The 17,949-nt window shown below is 45.0% G+C and overlaps 1 long non-coding RNA gene across 2 annotated transcripts in view; it reads right to left on the bottom strand.

Annotated features, from left to right (window-relative positions):
• Positions 1–1,233: 1,233 nt before the first annotated feature.
• LOC128325239 (uncharacterized) overlaps positions 1,234–17,949 on the bottom strand; it is an 81,166-nt gene continuing 64,450 nt past the window's right edge. For both annotated transcript variants that reach the window (XR_008307320.1, XR_008307321.1), the window contains one exon: positions 1,234–2,021. This is a non-coding gene — a long non-coding RNA (uncharacterized LOC128325239). The remainder of the gene's footprint in view (positions 2,022–17,949) is intronic.

Here is a 17,949-nt window from a genome sequence, read left to right as displayed (position 1 = left end):
GTCATTTCAGATTTTATCCCTCATCTTGCAATTCTGTACGTATGCTTCAAACCTAGTGGTTTGAAGCAAATTACTGGCCATGCTCAGTAAATCTTCGGGACACTGTTAGATAAGACATGTGTTTTCGCTTTGAAATAACTGAATCAGAATTTTGATACTTGAAACACTGTGGGCAAAGTTTTCTGGGCTGTACAACTTTGAGGCTTCCTTTGCTCCATGCTAAATATTCACATGGTTCATACATGTAGGTTTCTATGCATCTAACACATGCAGTTCATTTAAGTCCTTCATTAAAAGTCTGTGGAGTTTATTGCATGTCATCTTGGAAGCTTTTGGTGGAGGGACAACTTATAAAAAATTCTGATAAAGGCTTTAACCATTATGCCCGCACCAACCTGTCAAGTTAATAAACAGTAAAGTATACATACATATTTGACTATTCTGAAGGTGTGTTGAACTTTCCCCTTTGTCTGCAATGTGAGAGGTCAATACTTCAGTCTCTTGTCTTCATATCACTCTTGTTGCAGTTTCATTGACGGAACACTTAATAATTCAAGAGCTGAAATGCTGTTTAGAAGCACAATTCGCGGAGCCAAACAATTCAGGGCACTGACTGTTTCCCATTGCCAACCACAAAGCAATAAGTCATGCTTTCCTGCATGCCCAAATATGGCATGTGATTTACAACCGTGACATCAACCCCAGTCATTTGGGCTTTTTCTGAGACTGAAGAAAAGAACTACTTGCACATACATAGGGAAGTATTACATATCATGAGGAGGAGGAGGCCACACAAAGGGTGCGAATCAACTGGCAACTTGATTTACTACAAGAGACTGCAGAGAAACCCGTACGAGCTACAAAGCTCTCAGCAGCCAATACTGAACTAAACTGGAAACTGAAAGTACAGTTCCTAATAGCTGCACTCAAGCATTTCCTAGTATGGCAAGCTAGGCAGACCAATACACTTCAGCAAGAGTCCTAGTCTAAAAAGTGAAAGGGAATTGGATAATTTCCCCTAGCTTTTAAGATGAGCGGGGAGAGGGTCAGCAAGTTGAGGAAAACTTCAAAAAATAATCAACAGAAGAAAGGAAATATTTAGATCTATAACACTTTGAGATGAGCTTCTACAGCACCTTGAAGGAGGAAGATAATTATTGTTTTATTTTATTTTATTTTATTTTATTTGTATACTGCAGTTTGTATACTCTTCCAAAATGGCTCAGGGCGGTTTACAGTTAAAACAAACCACTAAAACAATAAAGAGCTAAAACAAATTAAAAACAATATAACAATTAACAATTTAAAAACATTTTAAAACAACAATTAAAACAATTACAATTATTAAAAGCCCCAAAATCGGGTTAGAATATTAAAACAGATTTTAAAACCCTGGAAAGCCAGGCCAAACAAATATGTTTTAAGGGCTCCCCTGAAGGCTAATAGAGAATTCAAATTGCGGATTTCCACAGGGAGCGCATTGCACAGCCCCGGAGCAGCTATAAAGAAGGCCTGCCTCTGAGTCGCCACCAGACAAGCTGGTGGTAACTGGAGACGGGCCTCCTCAGATGACCTTAATGTGCGGTGGGGATCACGCAGAAGAAGATTAAAAGGAGTTTTGCCAATATAATTCTGTCTTAATATTTTGGCCCTCTTTCATTGTATATAATGAACTAACTGAGAAATTCCTAGAGCTCTTTTATTGTGGTATAAATTTAATAAAATTATAACAAAACATAGTCAGGTTTTTGCTATGTGTAATGCCCCTGTTTTCAGGGAACTGGCTTACATGCATTTCAAAGGATCTAGATTTGCAGATGAAAGGGTAGTCTTTATCAGATGCCACCTTACTCATTTTTTGGTAAAGCCTGCAAGTCCTAGGCACTTTCCAGTGTCACTACATGTCCGATAAGTGTGCTTCCATATTGCCTGTGTATTGACATTGCAGTCTCTGCCCTGTCAGTAAGGTGCTGTTCACATTTCCAATGCCTTCTTTTGGGTTTTATTGCTGTGATACAGTCCTAGAAAAAGAAAAAGAAAAAAAGCTGTATTTTCCCGTTGTAGGGGTTTAGAAAAGACTGCTCCCCCTGCCGGTGGCTTTGCGCAACATCCTTTATTTACGGTTTCAATATGATTCTGCCAAGCCAAAGTAAACGGCAGCTGTATTACCGTGTAATCTGGAAAGTGCCCTGGTGTTGATCTAGGCTGCCACCTCATCCTTTTACTTTACTTTCCTCAGGCATGATTATGTATCGTAGTAGTGATGCAGGTTTATATTCCACAAAGGCACCACACTTCATTTGATTTGAAACAAGTGTAGTTACAAGCAGGCTGTGTCCTACATTGTTAAGCTATTGTATTTTGCAGGATTTCTGGAGTAAAACTAATACTGAGTTGCTATATTTTGTAGGATTCTACTAACATGGAAAACTTTAAAGAACAAGAGGCTGTAGGTTTCTGATTAGAGACAGACAGAATGAAACTACTGTTAAAAGAAAGGAGTCTATTGAAATTTTCTTTATAGTGAAAAATTAATATAATAAGTCATTTTTAGTACACTAGCTGACATTTCAGTGCAAAAGATGAGGTATACTGCTACACTTAACACTGGGCAGCCATAGGAAAAAAGGGTTAATTCCTGAGTAACAAATGTTACTCAGGAACATTTAACCCCATAAAAAGGGGTTAATTCCTGAGTATCAAATGTTACTCAGAAGACAGCTGGAGGGAAGAAGATAAAGGAAACAAATTCTTTCTGCTCCCAAATTCTAAGGTCCTTCTTTGGATTCATTGTCCTAGTGAGGCTAGAATCAATTATGGTGATAAGCAGGACCTTTGTGGTGGCAACACTTTCACTGTGGAGCACCCTGACCAAAAAAGCCCACCAAGCAACCTCTCACCTTTGCAGGTTATATTTGAAGGGTTTCGCTGGATGCTTTTTCAGTCCCACTATGATCTTTCAGTAGGTTTGCTGGATTTATTGGCTTTCATGATGCAAGACAATAAATCTGTTGTGCAGTGTAACAAAGGCAGTTAAGTAACATAGACGGTTCAGAACTGCCCATGCCAGTGTAGGCATCTAACAAACACACCAACTGTGCTATTACTATTTATTAGAGGTGTGAAAATGATTCAAGCTCAAAACAATTTGAGCTTGAAACAGCTGTTTCAAGTCTTTTGAGCTCGAAACGAATCACCCTTTAAATAAAGGGCCTGTTTCAAGCTCAAAACAAAAACTACCCCGTTTTGAGCCTGCACCATTTTGGAGGTCTCTTTTTCCCTTGCTAATTGGTTTTCTGGCACTGGCTCCCAATTGGCTGCTTGGCACTGGCTTCCTTCTTGGTTGGCATGTTATCATCCAAATCAAGTGTTGTAATGGGCAACGGTGCCCCCATTAGATGGGGGAAGGAGTGGGAAGTGGGGAGCCATTTTCAAAATGTATTTAAGGGACTGGGAGGCCAGAAAGCTCTCTCTTATAGTGTGCCTCCCAGAGGGGGGATCAGCACAGTAGCACAGAGTGAGACTGGTGGACAGTGCCTGCCTGTGTGGAGGGAGAAACAGAGAGCTCCTGTGACTTCTCTCTCTCTCTTTTTATTTTTCTTTACAGTGCCAAAACCTTTTCCATTTTTTAATTTTTTTTCCTATTTGTTTTTAATTGTACCAGCAGCCCCGGTGGTTTTAACTGGGTGTGGCCTTGGATTTTTTCTTCTTCTTCTTGTGTGGATTTCTTCTTGTTGTTGTAGTCAGCCCCCAGTGGTTTAATAACTGGGATGCAGTGCTGAGATTTTTTTTTCTTCCTTTTGCAGCCCCAAGCTGCACCACATTTGCTGCTGCTGCTGCTGCTGCGTGCCTTTTTGTTTTGTGGGTGGGTGGCCGCTCACCCTCCTGGCACCCACCTGCCCTCCCCCCATTTGTTGAGTCCCAGAGGGTCTGTTAGACTGAACAAACCCTCTGGGACTCAACAAATGGCGGGGGGGGGGGCAAGTGGGTGCCAGGCAGGTGCCTCTGAGATCAGCACCTGTCCAGACTCCATCAGAAGACACCGACCTTTTGTCTCTGGGCAGTTCACAGTACTACAACTACTTGCCCATGAGCAATCATACATTGTGATGCTACTTGCATTGGAATATGCAAGTAGTGTCGTAACATGTGATTGTGCAAAGGCAGGAGAAGAAGAGCCCAGTGTTGCAGCATAGAGATGTGTGAGCCGGCTGGGCTTGACATCAAGCCGGCCCAGTCTGAGCTGTTCGAGTTTAAACCAGCCTGGCCCCTCCGAGGGGATGCCAGTTCAAACCAGACTGCCCCCAGTTCTAAGAACTGGCTCGCAGCTCGGCTCAGGGGATATACTTGTAAAAAGGAACCCAGCTAGCATTCCCTTTTACAAGTAAAGAGGAGTCCCTAGCCTAAGAGGGGGTGGGCGGGGAAAGGGGAATCCTTTACCTTTTGTTTCCTGCTGGCAGGGACGGCCGCAGTGGCAGCAGCGACTTCGGAGGCAGCAGCGGGAGATCCTCCCAAATGACAGGTGGCCCGGTTTGGGGCCTTTGTGCATGCAATCTGTCATTTGGGAGGCTGGGGCGGGGGGCATTGTAGGAGCCCCTGTTGCAGCTTCTGATGTTGCGGCCGCTGTTACGGCCACCACTGCTGTCCCCGCCGGTGGGAAACTAAAGGTAAAGGATTCCCCTTTTGCTCCCCTTGTAAAAGAGAATCCTAGATGGATTCCCCATGCTCTGTGCGGGTGCCTCCACAGCTACACTTCCTTTCTGGAAGAGGTCATGGAGGAGGGAGGTGGCTGATGAGATTCAGGACTCTGAGCAATTCACTGAGGGCCCATGCCCCATGGGCCACCCGCTAATGACACCCCTGGTTCCCGGACTAGTGTTGAGCAACAGTTGCACAACTTGCAGCACTCATTTGTATACAGGGAACGTTTGTGCAAGAGCACTAGAGCACAATTCTACAAAGTACAACTTTGCTCCTTACGTAAATGCTTTGTTAGAATGTCGACCAATGTCTTTTATTTTTTCATTAAAAGCAGCTGTGGGAGGCCAATGTAGTTTGAGACCTTGGGAAAGAGTGGTGTGGGTAGCCCTACCTTCCAGTGTTGTTTCCCTGTCTTAAATTGTCCCAACTGCCTACTCAAAGCTGCTGTTAGTAGCAGAGAGGAACGAAGCCTGTTCCCTTCTACCTGTCTTTCTCCCTTGCTGTAACTAATAGTAGCTGGAGGGGTGGGCAGGTTGTCAGAGTTCACCTTAGCACCAACTCCGAGCCCAAGGGAGGGCAGCTAGAACTATCCTCAGATGAAGAATCGCAGCCTGAGGAAGCCATAAACATCAACCCCAACACCCCCAGGACTGAGTCCTCTGAAGGTTCCTTAGAGAGGATAGAAACAGACACACCCAACACCTCATCATAAGCTTTGGAGTCAGTAGAGCATACCCTGCCACCAACTTCAGAGACAGAACTTGTGGAGGAGACCCTTTGCACACAACCACAAGAAGTGGCCAGGCCCAAGACATCCCAAACCCGGACTCAAGGTACTCCAGGCCCTACTAGTTCTCCTCCAAGTCCCTAATCCGACAGATGCTGCAGGCTCAGAGGGGCCCTTCTAGTCAAATGAAAAAGTGCACATCTCTCGGCAAGAACACCTGCCAGGCAATGGGACTACTCAGGAGGAAAAGTTAGCAGCCAACCCCTGGCAACTCAAAAGAAAGTCTTGGTTTGCTCCAGGAACGTGTGGGGCTCTCCAAACCCTTTATAAGCAAGTTCCTGAACCAGCACCAGTGCTGAAGACAACAGTTCTCAGTTTGCTCAGTCCCTCCTCACCCTATTACCTTGTGTTTAGTGTGAGCTTCTGGACTGCTGAGGGCTCCTGGAGCCCTACTCCCTGTGTGAGAACCCAGACCTGCTCTGGTTTCCTGAGCTTGCCTGTGACCTCCTGGACTTCCTGGTGCGTCCCAGCTGGACTTTGCACTGTGGGTGATTGACAGGGGTGTAATTTAAGGTATGGAAATAGTGTAGGGAGAAAGGATTAAACCTCTCCTTTCCTTATCCATATCTCCCTACCTTACTGCTGTTGCTTCTAATGAAGTGGGGGTGGGGTGGGGACATTGAAAGACTTGATCACAAGTCTCCCACATCATGCATAATTTGGCCTTTTAATCATATGGCAGTAGAGCCAAATAAAATATGTTCCCTAGCAAATTGTAAAGCCAATGTTTAAGGTCTAAACTAGAGGTAATGGGCACATGTGGCTGCCAATGACCAACATCTCCTGCATAACATCTACTGAGAAGACACATCACACTCAGTGTTTCCCCTCCTTCTGCACAAACTTGCCAATGAACTGGTGTGAACATGGGGAACTGATGATAACGCATCACAAGGCTCAGAATTACAGACTTGTATAATCACAGAATATTATAGTTGGGCGAGAACTTGGAGATCTTCTTGTCCAACCTCCTGCTCAGTGCCATAGCATCCCTAGCAGATGGCTGCCCAGCTGGTTTGAATACCTCCTAGCAGAGAGCCCACTATTGCAAAAGATGGATTGTTCCACTGATAAACACTCCTACAGTTTGGAAATTATTCCTAATCTAGCCTAAATCTGATTCCTTATAATTTCAATTCATAGATTAAAATCCTGCCCTCGAGAGCAACAGGGAACAAGTCTGCTCCATCTACTATGTGATAGCCCTATGTGAAGTCTGTGAGCTGGTCTTGTGGTAGCAAGCATGAATTGTCTCCTTTGCTAAGCAGGGCCAACCTTGGTTTGTATTTGAATGGGAGACCACAAGTGAGCTCTGTAAGATATTCCCTTTAGGGCAGTGGCGGCCCGTGAATGTGCCTCCGGTGGGAGGAGGCGGGAGGCAGCTTTAAGAGTAAAGTAATTCAGGACTCACCTCCACCGTGGTGGCACCTGAATGCTATTCAGAGCTGCAACATGCCACCTAGCAGCCCCTATGGCAGGGAAGCGCTTCTGCCACTCACCTGGCCGCTGGTGGGGGCTCGGTTCCGTGGAAGCCAGGTGAGTGGCGGAGGTGCTTCCCTGCCATGGGGGCTGCTCGGTGGCATGCTGCAGCGCCAAATACCGTTCAGGTGCCGCCACCGCGGAGGCGAGTCCCAAATTACTTTACTTCCAAAGCTGCCTCACGCAGCACTCCCGGAGGCACGTTCACTGGCTGTCACTTCCTTAGGAGGATGGAGCCGATCTGAGAAGAGCATCTGAGGTTCAAAATTCACTCCCTGGCATCTCCAGATAGGGCTGAGAGAGACTCCTGCCTGTAACCTTGGAGAAGCCGCTGCCAGTCTGTGTAGATAATGCTGAGCTAGATGGATCAATGTCTGACTCGGTAGTAGGGGTGTGCACAGACTGTTTGCCACGGTTCGGTCTGAATTTGAACCAAATTTGGTTCAAATTCAGATTGGTTCCCTGAACCAGTCGGGTCGACGAACCAGTTCAAAGTGGTTCATGACTGAACCTGCTCAATCCGGCCTCGTTCATGGCAGACCAATTCTGCACATCCCTACTCAGTAGAAGGCAGCTTCCTATGTTCCTAGCTCATAAGCTTGAAGTCCATGAGAATCCCTGTGTTATGCATTGTCTTCTTTCATCCAAAAGTATTGGGGAGATGTAGGGAGGTATTGTGGGTCAGCAATAGCCGTGCTTTATCTGTAACATCTGGTTTGCACCTCAGTATAGCTTTCTGCTTCAATACACTTGCAACATTTTCTTCTAAAGGTGTTCTGATTCAGAATGTAAAGATGGGAATATATGAACATAGGCCTTGTTTCACAAGTATACTTTAGCTTAACGGAAATTTAATTCAGTCATTGAAGATAATTTGTTCAACTGGAGGCACAGCTCAGTAAAACATGCATATATGTCCCAGAATCAGCCATTTTTAATCATTTTCTCAGGAAACCAAATCAAAGTGGTGTCTTGGGTGGCGGAGGGGCTGATAGAATGCAAAGAATGACCCCTTAAAACATAGGAAGCTGCTTTATTCTGAGCCAGGTGGGCCATTGGTTCATGTAGCTCAGTACTGTCTATACCGACTGGTAGTAGCTCTCCAGCGTTTCAGACAGGAATCTTTCTCAGCCCTATTTGGAGAAACCAAGGATTGAACCTGGGACTTGCTGCATGCAAATCAGATGCTCTACCACTGAGCTATGGCTGCATCCCCCTTGAGCAAAAAGGTGGCTTGCGCAAACACTAGGCGTTTGTTGGATCCAAGTCCATTTTTTCCAAGTGTAATTTCACACATTCAGCTGCGAGCCATCAAGCAGTGAGTAATGAAGAGATGAGAAATCAAGTGATATATAATGCTTGTGTGAACTAGCCCATAGTCTTTGGCAGTTATGGTTTAAATTAGGGATGTGCACAAAGTGCTTCATGCACATCCAGGTGGCGGGGGTGGGGGGAGCAGTCACTTTAATAGGAGGAAGGCTGGTCTTACTTGCCCCTCCGTTGATCCACTGCCACCCAAGCACGGCATTGTTTGTATTAAGCAGCCTGGGCTGTCTGTTTGGAAAAGCCATGCTGCCTCGCTGTGTTGTGCTTGGGAACAGGAAGTTCCCAGCAGCCTGTGGGCAGTATTGTAAGGAAATGATGTCTGAGCATGTGTTGGCACCATCTTCAGTAGTCACAACACCATGCTGACCATTCAAGATGGTGCCTGCACATGCTCAGATGCCATTTCCTTCCCAACGCTGCCCACAGAACTTCCTGTTCCCAAGCAAGATGCAGTTGGGTAGCATGGCTTTTTGAAACAGACAGCCCAGGCTGCTTAATACAAACAGGGCCACACTGGGCGGCGGGGGGAAGCAGAAGAGCAACAGAGGGGCAGGTAAGACCTGCCTTCCTCCTGTTAAAGTTACCCACGTCCCTGCCGAAACAATTCAGCTGGGGCAGCTTGAAGCATTTTGGCACCTCGAAATAGCGGTGACAAAACGCTCCAAGCACATCCCTAGTTTAAATCTTTAAGCATAACATTAAAAAAAAAAAAAGTTCACAAAACTGTAGTAATCACAACTCATATTTATTTATTGTTAATTTTATATACCACCTTTCATTAAAACAATCCCAAGGCAGTTTATAGCAAAATTTAAACACAAGATGGTAAGAAAGACACAATTAAAATATTGTGAAAAATATTAAACAAATCTGATTAAAAATTTAAAACAAACGCATAAAAGCAATACAGGGTACAAAGAGCAGCAGCAGAGAATCAAATAAATGCCTGGGCAAAAAGCCAAGATTTCTTTTCTTCTTTTCTTTCATTTCTTTTCTTCTCTTTCTAAAAGCTGTGATGGAGACTGAGGAGCGAATAGCCACCGGGAGAGCATTCCAGAGTCTGGGGGCAGCAATAGAGAAGGCCCTGTCCCACGTGCATGACAACCGAGCCTCCCTCATTGTTGGCACCCAGAGCAGAGCCCCCTCAGATGACCTCGTCAGGCGGGCAGCAACCCTTGGGAGCAGGTGGTCCCCCAGGTATCCCGGGCTCAAACCGTTAAGGGCTTTAAAGGTCAAAAACAGCACCTTGAATTGGACCCGGAAACAAACTTGTAGCCAGTGCAAAATGGGTGTGATGTGTTCCCACCGGGCAGCTCCAGATAAAACCCTAGCTGCCGCATTTTGCACTGCCTGCAGTTTCCAGATATTCTTCAAGGGCAGCCCCACATAGAGCGCATTACAGTAATCCAGCCATGACGTGACTAAGGCATGGGTAACTGTGGCCAGATCTGCCTTCTCGAGAAAGGGATGCAGCTGGCGCACTAGCCAAAGCCGTGCAAAGGTACCCCTGGCCACCGCCTCCACCTGAGCTTCCAAAAGCAGAGCCGGGTCCAGTAATACCCCCAAGCTGCATACTTGCTCTTTCAAGGGGAGTGCAACCCCATCCAGAACCGGTAAAATCTCCTCATCCTGACTGGCACTCCTACTGACCAACATTACCTCCATCTTGTCTGGATTCAATTTCAGTTTATTAGCCCACATCCAACCCATCACGGCTCCCAACCCCCCGATTCAGGACATCCACCGCCTCCCTAGGATCAGGTGACAAGGAGAAATAGAGCTGAGTGTCATCCGCATATTGCTGACAACTCAGTCCAAGTCCCTGGATGACCTCTCCCAGCGGTTTCATGTAGATGTTAAACAGCATGGGGGACAAGACCAAACCCTGCGGGTCCCCACAGGCCAATGGCCACAGGGCCAAGAAGTAGTCTCCCAGCACCACCTTCTGGACCCTCCCCTCAAGAAAGGACTGGAATCCCTGCAACGCAGTACCTCCGATTCCCATACTCAAGAAGCGGCCCAGAAGGATATCATGGTCGATGGTATCGAACGCCGCTGAGAGGTCCAGCAGAACTAACAGGGATGCACTCCTCCTGTCTAGTTCCCGGCATAGGTCATCCACTAGAGCGACCAAGGCAGTCTCAATCCCATACCCGGGGCGGAAGCCAGATTGAAAAGGGTCCAGATAATCAGTATCATCCAAGACCCTCTGCAGCTGGGACGCCACCACACGCTCTATCACCTTGCCCCAAAAGTTGTCCGGGTTGGAGGAATCAAGGGAGGGCTTTTTTAATAATGGTCTTACCATCGGCTCCTTGAGGCACGATGGCATCCTGCCTTCCCTTAATGAGGCATTAATGATCACCTCCAACTATCTACCAGTCCCCTCCCTGGCAGCTTTTATTAGCCATGAAGGACAAGGGTCAAGAGCACACGTTGCCTGCACACTGCCCAGGATCTTGTCCACATCCTCAGGCCGCACCAACTGAAAAAAATCCAACACAATAGGACCAGATGGTACCAGAGGCACGTCTGCCGGAACTGCCAAAACTCTGGAGTCCAAATCAGCACGGATGTGAGTGACTTTATCCGCAAAGTGACTGGCAAACTGATCACAGCGGGCTGTGGATGGTTCCTCCCCCACTAGCTGGGGGGATATGTGCAGCAATGTCTTAGCTACACGAAACAGCTCTGTTTGTCTGCACTGAGCAGATGCAATGGGGGTGGAGAAAAAGCATTTCTTCACCATCCCCATCGCCACGGAGTAGTCCCTAAAATGGGCTCTAGCCCGTGTTCCGTCGGATTCATCACGACTCTTCCTCCAGCATCGTTCCAGCTGTCGCCCAAGTTGTTTCATCGCCCTAAGCTCCGAGGAAACCAAGGAGCTGAACGGGCTCCACCAAGCCGGAGAAGGTGTTTAGGAGCAACCGTGTCAACAGCCCGGGCTGTCTCTCCATTCCAGAGATCAACCATTTATTCAGTCTCTGACTTGATGTTCACTTCAATATAACTCCTTAGTATTATTGTGTCTCCTGTGTGCACTGCTGTCTCATGCTACACAATAAAGGTAAGTATCTCCAATGTTAAATTCCAAATTCATTGTGACAAAGATTGTACAAAAGCTTCCTTTTCACTAAAGAAGGGATCTGTCAGACATATAAATGGCTAAATGGTTCAAAACAAAGAACAATGGTCAGAAAATAAAATCCCTCTGCTGTACTGACTTGGCTGCCATGATACCAAATTACTTGCATTTGTTTCTCATTCAAATGTTATGTAAGCTAAAACTTACTGGATTTTATTATTTAAGCAAGGCATGTCAAATCAGAAAGGATATGCCCTCTTTATGCTCTTTGCTGTGAATGACTTTTCATCTCCTGTTTCTATACTAGCAGCCCTGGTCATTAAAACAGATCAGCATCTTTCCATGTAAGCAGCAGGTGATAGGTCTGTTTCCCATACTCCGATAACTTGTTCATAGTCAAATCTACTGGCTTATGGAAGGCATTTTTCTGCAATTTTTTCTCACAGTCATGAGAAATTGAAAAGTGCTACAATAAAAGATGTTTTTTAAAAAAATGCTTACTAATGTTACGGGGTCCAGAATTACGGCTCTCTGTACACTCCCTTGCTTGGCCTGGCCTATGTTTAGGAGAGTCCAGGAAAGAAAGAATGTTACTCAGGCAAGGAATAGCCTAGGAAGTCAGTTAGGAAGGAAGCATAGCTAATGCATCCTGACCTAGTGGGGGTCCCCAAAGGCCCCCCCCAACACCCCAAACAAAACATTCTACATGGCCATTCCAACCCATTTCTGAGATTCCCAAATATGGTTGCCATGGCTTGTCTCTCTTTCTAGCATATCTCTGCCTCCCTCACACCCCCAGACATTTAATTTCCTGAGCCAGCTCATTTCCCTATCTGGTCACTCTGAATCCATTGTTTCCAGCCAGGAATCTTTATAGATCACACTTAACCTGAAGGGACTCTAGAAGGTTCCCCCTTTACCCTATAAGAATAGATACCCAAGCCCCACATTTTTGCACAGTCTTTGGGAGTCATTCTGAAGACTGTTAGTCCCTCTGCTTTTTGTCATCGCACCCTAGCTTCATTCCTTTGGAGCTGTATAAAGAGGAGGGAATTTTTTTGTCCCAAATACATTAAGCAGCAAAAGACTAACTTGGTGGCTTTTCTTAAAAATATTGACGAGTCTTTGGGATATTTTAAAGACCCCGCTATCCCTTTCTTTTTGTGGGAATTACGCTGGTAATTTTTCCATCTAGTCTATTATTGAAAAACTGCAAAGCCATAGACAGACACAGGACAGCAATGCTCTTGCGTGGTCTGTCAACAGGAGGCACTGACAGCGGAAGACATTCCCCTGGCATTTTTAAGTGCCATGTCCAACATCCCGCCAAACCTGTCATAAGATTTGTGAGAGGCTAAATTGGCCGGACTTAAAAACCCCCAGACTATTTAGACATCATTGCCAGAAGGGAAGACTCAGGTGCTTTTGAAAGGCCCAGTAAAAAAAGATCAAGAGGTCAAATGTAGGAGAAAGGAAAGCACAAACTCCTTGGGGACACAACATGGATCAAGCACTTTTGCATTTCTGTGGTTTATTAAAATGTGTTGCAAAGTGTACAGCATTAAAATGTTGGGAAGTTCTGCTCTCTATAATTTGTCTTGTAAACCTGTATATCATTTTTGGCACTTAGCAATGATCTTGTGAGCTACAGACTCTTCAAGAACCCAATGTAAAGATCTTCATAAACCTGGTGGTCAATCAGATAGTCAATAGCCACTTTCCAGGAGAGACTGCCATCTGAACAGTGGACGCATCTGTGGGCATGGACAGAAGTTCATTTGCTGATTACTTGCACGCTAGGGCTGTAACAAATTGAGGTCATTCACACAATCAAAAACTGTTCTACCCAGGTTTGGGAGCTGTGCATGCTCCCAATTTTCAGTTGTGTGGAAGCAAGCTAGGAGGAAAAGCTACTCAGGAGGAAAAACTACCCAGGAAAAGCTATGCAGCATTTGAAATTTTATTCTTGTTTGTTTTGAACCTCCGGTCTGTGTGAATTCTGTCAATTCACTACTCACATCAAGCAAAGCTACATTTACCAATACAGTGAGAGACTGAAATGTTTAAAGTATTATGGAGGTTTTATAGTTTATTTTTCCTGGTGGCAGAGTGTGTAAAAGTTCAGTAAAGCCTAAGAAACTCCTACATGTTCAAGTACATTGGTCTGAGAAGGACCAACTGTCATCTGGCCCCTCCCCTCTACAAAGAACCAAGTCCTCTTCCACAACCATTGTCATCAGGCTGCAGCAGAGGGTGAAGCATGTGGCAAGCCCCCTCCATTGGCCTGAGGACAACCAAGTGCCTTCTGGACCCTCCCTTCTGTCAACTTTGTCTCCCCATTTTAAACTTTTGTTTGATTTTTAAAAAAAGATTGTGAGCCCTTTTGGGACAGGATTATTAATTCTAATGAATGCTGTAAACCACTCTGAGACTTTAGAGAAGAGGAGGATACAAAAGTAACAAATAAATAATCCTCAAAATACAGCATACTAAACCCTCAGAGATTTACTCCTTTCCAAGCAGGGAGGGAGGTCAACTCCCAAAATAAAAAGAGAGCCCTCATGGCGACCCCAACCCAAAGAATTGGGTCTTCTTTTCTGTTCTTTTCCCTTCACTCCTTCTCTGGATCTTCTGACTGGCTCAATCCACTTTCTCTGCCCAAACTTGTTTGGGTTCCTTCTCTCTCCCCTACTCCCCTCCATGGATCTCTTGATTCAATCTTCTTTCCTTACCCAGACTGTCTTGGGTCTGCCCTGTCTTGCTGTCCACTCCCTCTCTGGAACTCCAGATCAACTCAACCTACTCTCTGTACCGAACTCATTCGGGTGAATGTCCTCACCCCCTGCCTTTTCCTGGTTCCCTTGACCAACCTCTCCTTATCTCCTTCCCCAAGCTTCTTGAGATCTTTTTCCTCCCCTGTCTGGACTGGTTCTAGCACCAACCCTTCTTACTACTTATCCCTGGCTTTTGTCAGATCCTTTCACTAATCTATTCCTGCTTCCCATTACCGCTTCACTTCCCCCATTCCCTCTTAGTCCCATGCACCCAAGTAGCAACAATACACATGCAGAGGTTAAGTATTAGAGCCCAGACATGTGAATACCTAAGGATTTGTGTAACAAGGAAACACCCATGTATGCAGTCAGACTCAAGCCTTTACTTTATATTCAATGAAATATATTTTTATTTGGATTTTAAACCTGTGGTTATGATTTTCTTGGGAAACTGCCTACTTTATAACCATGCCTTGAGGGACCCAAGAGGGACTGACAAGTACCCCCCATAACACTAATTATATGTTCTTTCAGGTTTTTTCGAACTTCTGGATTCCTACCTGTTAGCAAACTGTTAATTCTCCCCCCCCCCAATTGTCTAGAATAATTTTGTTGTAGCCAGTTTCTTGGAATGATGGTAGCAAAACAGGGTGTCCCCCCCATTAGATGAGGGAAAGTTCTTATTGAATTTTCTGATATGAGGCCTAAAACTGCTGTTGACCATAATTTCACATATTATAATCCTATAATTTATTTTTATGCATATTTTGCAAGTGTTGAACCAATGTAAAGTGGACACAGAAGCAATTTTCACAGAGGTTTGGAAATCACTGTTAACACCTGTATGCGATTCATGACATGTACTCCCCAGTTAATCATTTGTTTTTAGTCCATTGGATAAAAACAGGGGATAAGTAGTTCTGGTAAGAAATAATCTGCCTACTTTCCTGTCACTATAATCTTAATTGATAATTGCCATCTTCACATTAACTCACTTATGCCTCAAATGATCACACACCCGCCATCTTGAACTGGGGTGGATAACGTCATCACAAACTACACTTTTGAGGTGTCCCTACATGTCCCTACAATTGTAGCAAATTTATTTATTTATTTATTTAATTTCTATACTGCCCTTCCAAAAATGGCTGAGGGCAGTTAACACAGAGAAACAACAAATAAATAAGATAGCTCCCTGTCCCCAAAGGGCTCACAATTTGTTTCAAATCGGTCCAGGCATTGTGAAGATGATGGGGGTGGGGCACATGAGCACGCGCGCGCGCGTGCGCACACACACACACACACACAGAGCTGGGTGATCTACTAAGCTTACTTTCCTTAAGGAAAGTAGGTATCAAAAAAAAGATTTTAAAAAAACTGGGCTAAAAAATCTGTACACTTAACTTTCTTTTGATATAAAACACATGAAATGCCTGAGGGTGTTAAGTTTTTTAAAAATTCAAAATACACCCTATGTTTAATCAACCAATGTCTGACATTTACCCAGTGGTAATAGTTTTACTGAGAATCTTTTGGTAGTTAGGCTTTTATATTTTAGAGTTTGGCCAGAAGGGTAATTGAAATATATGTTGTAATTATCATTATTCCTTCAATCAGAGCAATGCAGGAAATGATGCTAAATTTTGGAGTCATGCCTGTTTGTAGTTGATACTTGCTGCTGCAATGAAATAAAAGAAGCCTTTAAAATACCTCCCTACGGTGTGCAATTTCATTTGCCAGTGTTACTTAAGGACTTGACATATACATGTCAGTCTGTGTATCAAACAAACCCTGAAACATTGATGTTTGATATTCAGTTCTTAAACAGAGCTACAGGGGTTTTGCATAAATATTTCCTGTGCAATCTCAGGATAACTGAAGGCCAGAAGAAAGGTGTGTGAATTTAAAAGAATTTGTTAATTTCTTCTGCTGTTTTATCTTTGTTAATTGCAGCAACTTCTTTCATGTCAGATCCCAAGGCTCTGGAATGAAGAAAAAAAAAACCCACTGGATTTGTATTAATATAGACTACATAGGGTTTTGTTTTGTTTTTAAACAGTTCAGTTATAGCTAGTAATTGGTGAAAGCAATATTGTGAGTTGTGGACATCCATAGGGCATTTTGCAGTGAGGGGTGGGGAAGCTGCAATTCTATACCCACTTACCTAGAATTCAATCCACGGGGAAGGGGGCAATTTGCCCCCTCCTCAGACACCCATATTGTGAGTTCTTTGTCTATACACCAAGGGCAGAATTAAACAGAAGCATTTGTCCCATCATGCAATGCTCATTGCAATACTCTTGCACAGCTCTTTTATTTCAGTAGGGCTTCTGCAGAATCTTTCATAAGATTATGCTACAAATCAAGAAAACATGTTGTTCAGTGGAAATTCGTTGGGGAGTGCTATGTCACCCCAGCCTGTCAGAGAATGAAACTGCTGCTGTCCTAAGTTGCCTGGTGAAACTGTCCCCTAATTAGCAAAGTTTTACTTATAGAAATGATGAAGCTTAAACTAACAAAGCTTTCCATGTCAGTAATGAGCACCATGGTGGCAACCAGCGTGGCGAGCAGGGGGGGGGAGCAGACAGCCTGGCTGCTAGATATCCCACAATGCACTGCACACCCTGTACTGGGATATCCCTGGCTGCCGAGATGCTCCTTCTCCCCCAGGCTTGCCTGCCCACATGACCAGGCAGTGAGGTAAGAGGCGTGTTTCAAACCTGGGCCACCCAGTAGCAGGTTTGGAAACGATCCCAGTGGTTCTCCATAGAGAGATGGGTTTGTGACCTGCATGTTGACCGCACGGTGACTTGCCTGCCTGATGCGAAGGTTGCGGACATCACATAGCGTCTAGATAGGTTGTTAGGCAGTGCTGGGGAGGAGCCAGCTGTCATGGCGCATGTCAGCACCAACGATGTGGGGAAATGTAGTCGGAAGGTACTGGAAGCCAAATCTAGGCTGATAGGTAGCGTATTGAAGTCCAGGACCCGCAAGGTAGCATTTTCAAAAATGCTACCTGTTCCACGAGCAAGTACAGTGAGACAGGCAGAGCTGAGGGGTTTCAATGTGTGGATGAGACGTTCGTGCCAGGAGGAGGGATTTAGATTTGTTAGGCACTGGGATACATTTTGGGAAAAGCAAGGCCTGTACAAAAGGGACGGGCTGCACTTGAACTATGATGGAACCAAACTGCTGGTGCTTAAAATCAAAAAGGTAGCAGAGCAGCTTTTAAAATGATGCCTGGAGAATAACTGACAGGAGCTGGACAGTATCCGATTCGGCATATGCCATCCCGTAAAGTGCAAGGGTGTAAAAGATTCAGATAAAACAGAAGTAGACAAAGCGGAACCACATAAAGAGCAGACAGAAGGCTGTGCCAGCTGGTCAAAGAGTCCAAAGAAAGATAGCATACACCAGGGAAGAGATTCAGCATATAGGTGCTTATATGCCAATGCCAGAAGCCTCCAAGCCAAGATGGCTGGGCTGGAGTGCTTGGCTGCTAACACAGAAATAGGCATAACAGAAACATGGTGGAACAGTGAGAACCAGTGGGACACTGTTCCTGGATATAAACTCTATAGAAAGGACAGGGAGGGGTGCCTTGGAGGTAGAGTAGCACTGTATGTTAAAGAAGGGATAGAATCTAACAAGGTACATAAGAAGAACATAAGAACAGCCCTGCTGGATCAGGCTCAAGGCCCATCTAGTCCAGCATCCTGTTTTGCACAGTGGCCCACCAGATGCCGCTGGAAGCCACAGGCAGGAGTTGAGGGCGTGCCCTCTCTCCTGCCATTGCT

This window comes from Hemicordylus capensis, chromosome 4 (genome assembly GCF_027244095.1).
Source record: "Hemicordylus capensis ecotype Gifberg chromosome 4, rHemCap1.1.pri, whole genome shotgun sequence".
NCBI lineage: Eukaryota > Metazoa > Chordata > Lepidosauria > Squamata > Cordylidae > Hemicordylus > Hemicordylus capensis.
The sequence above is the reverse complement of the archived record's forward strand: the minus strand, read 5'-3'. Positions and strand labels throughout refer to the sequence as shown.